This window comes from Phascolarctos cinereus, unplaced genomic scaffold, assembly GCF_003287225.1.
Source record: "Phascolarctos cinereus isolate Bilbo 61053 unplaced genomic scaffold, phaCin_HiC Scaffold_3;HRSCAF=262, whole genome shotgun sequence".
Lineage (NCBI taxonomy): Eukaryota > Metazoa > Chordata > Mammalia > Diprotodontia > Phascolarctidae > Phascolarctos > Phascolarctos cinereus.
Genome location: NW_027555736.1, coordinates 131,033,029 through 131,035,301, shown reverse-complemented (window position 1 = coordinate 131,035,301; position 2,273 = coordinate 131,033,029). Strand labels below are relative to the sequence as shown.

Here is a 2,273-nt window from a genome sequence, read left to right as displayed (position 1 = left end):
GCCTCTTTGAGCTGAGAGCAGCTGGGCCTCACATTGAGAGATAGAGAACAAGAACTCAGGTCCTTTATGAGTATTAGGCAAGCAGTGAGTTGGGCTTTAAAGGATGCGGGAAGGAAGTATAGATTTAGTTTCTTCTGTTTCATTGCAAACTCCAATGGCTATCCTTGAATCAATGGCTAAAAAAAACCAAAACAAGTTTAGGGATAGAGGATTATAACAGTTATTCTGTCTTAAATACCTTCTTCAAAATCTGAAATACCCTATTTTGTTCTAGCCTCTGGGAGATCTAGTCCTTTTTTAAGGAAGTTCAATCAGAGGTTTTATCAGTTGGAATCATCCCAGAATCAATTGCTAATATAGGTTTGTTTTCACAAGAAATTACTATAAAGCCTCCCCTGTGGAAGGCACCACACTTTTGCTATCTTGTCATAGTTTCTCTGGCTCTAAAGTAAGTTCTAAGGTTAAAATGAGTTAACTGAGGCTGAAGGAAGGCACATTTCTCAAGCTTATGGCATAAGTTATACATAGGGTGTTGCAACTTGGCTAACGTGTGGGAGACAGATTCTCAAACTTGTGTTAAAAATATGTATCAGTAAAATGTTTTAAAAAGAGAATAATTTTGGGGGTAGTTTAGAAGAAATTACAACAAGCATGGCGGGCCTGGAGCTGCTGTCCGATCAGAGTTACCGCGTGGACGGGCAGCGAGCTGGAGAGTTGCGCAAAATCCAAGCACGGGTGGGGGTCTTCGCGCAGGCCGACGGTTCGGTCTACATCAAACAAGGCAACACTAAAGCGCTGGCCGTGGTCTATGGACCCCACAAGACGCGGTGCTGTCCGTCAAGAGCATTGCCAGACCGAGCACTGGTGAACTGCCAGTATAGCATGGCTACCTTCAGCACTGGAGAATGAAAGCAACGGCCACATGGGGACTGCAAGGCTTGTGAAATGGGACTCCAGCTGAGGCAGACCTTAGAGGCTGCCATCCTGACCCAGCTCTACCCTCGCTCCCAGATCGACATCTATGTCCAGGTGCTACAGGCAGATGTGGTAATTATGCAGCTTGTGTGAATGCAGCTACATGAGCCGTGTTGGACGCAGGGATCCCAATGAGAGATTTTGTGTGTGCCTGTTCGTCGGGCTTCGTGGATGGCACAGCCCTAGATGACCTGAGCCACATGGAGGAGGCAGCAGGTGGACCACAGGTGGCTCTGGCCCTGCTACCCGCCTCTGGCCAGCTTGCCCTGCTAGAGATGGATGCCCAGCTCCATGAAGACCACCTGCAGCAGATACTAGAAGCGGCTTCCCAGGCTGCCCGAGATGTTCATGCCTTATTGGACTGAGTGGTCAGGCAGCATGTCCGAGAGGCTGCCCTGCTCCTTGGAGACTTGACCCTGACCTTGCAATAAAGTCTTTCATTCCTCCCCTAGAGAGAGAGAGAGAGAAGAGAGAGAGAGAGAGAGGAGAGAGAGAGAGAGAGAGAGAGAGAGAATAATTTTTCATGTAGTGAGTAAATAACTTTAGCACAATCTAGAATACTAAAATCTAGTTTAGTGTTAAAAGACATAAGGGTCTATTTTATATATTTGTAGTACATGGCTAAGCCATGAGTAAAACTGAAGCAAAGGCTTTGAAATAGTAATGACAGTACTTTTTGGCACTTTTAAGTAGCTTTTTCAATAATTATCAATTAATTAGTATTAATTATTTTATCTTTACCTTATTTTTGCTGATTTGTAAATGATTCTTAAAAATAATAATATAAGCTATGAATGCTTTGTATTAAGTGCATAGAAGAATGCAATAGGGCTTCAATGCTTGTGCAGATCACCAAGGATGGAAGCACCTCTGCACTGGCTACTCCCATGTAGTAGGAGTAGCCTTTGACCATTGGTTGCATAGATTGAACTGATTGCTTCTTTAAATGAGGCACAATCACTCTCTCTTTTTTGGCAGCACCCAGGGGTGAAAGACTCATGGCAGGGCACCATGTATTAAACTGTACAGGGAAGGACCACCTTCCTCTACCCCTTTGTGCCCTAAGAAATGGACCCTAAGGTTTTAGTCTTCTTTTGTTTGTCCTTTTCAATTCTAGGTACAGGGATTGGAGTCCCATACTCAGGCGCTGGACTTTTTTTTGGAGCCATGGTGATTTTGGAATCTAGGATCCCAGGCCAGACTTTGCAACCAGCCCAATAAGGAAGCCCTCACAGAATCTAGGATCCTGGGATGCAAGCCAAGGTGGTGCTTTAGATTTGGAATTTGGTGAGATTAAT

At 44.7% G+C, this 2,273-nt stretch overlaps 1 pseudogene; it reads left to right on the top strand.

Annotated features, from left to right (window-relative positions):
* The first annotated feature begins 651 nt into the window (after window positions 1-651).
* On the top strand, window positions 652-1,406 carry LOC110192265 (exosome complex component RRP41 pseudogene; annotated as a pseudogene).
* The last annotated feature ends 867 nt before the right edge of the window (window positions 1,407-2,273 follow it).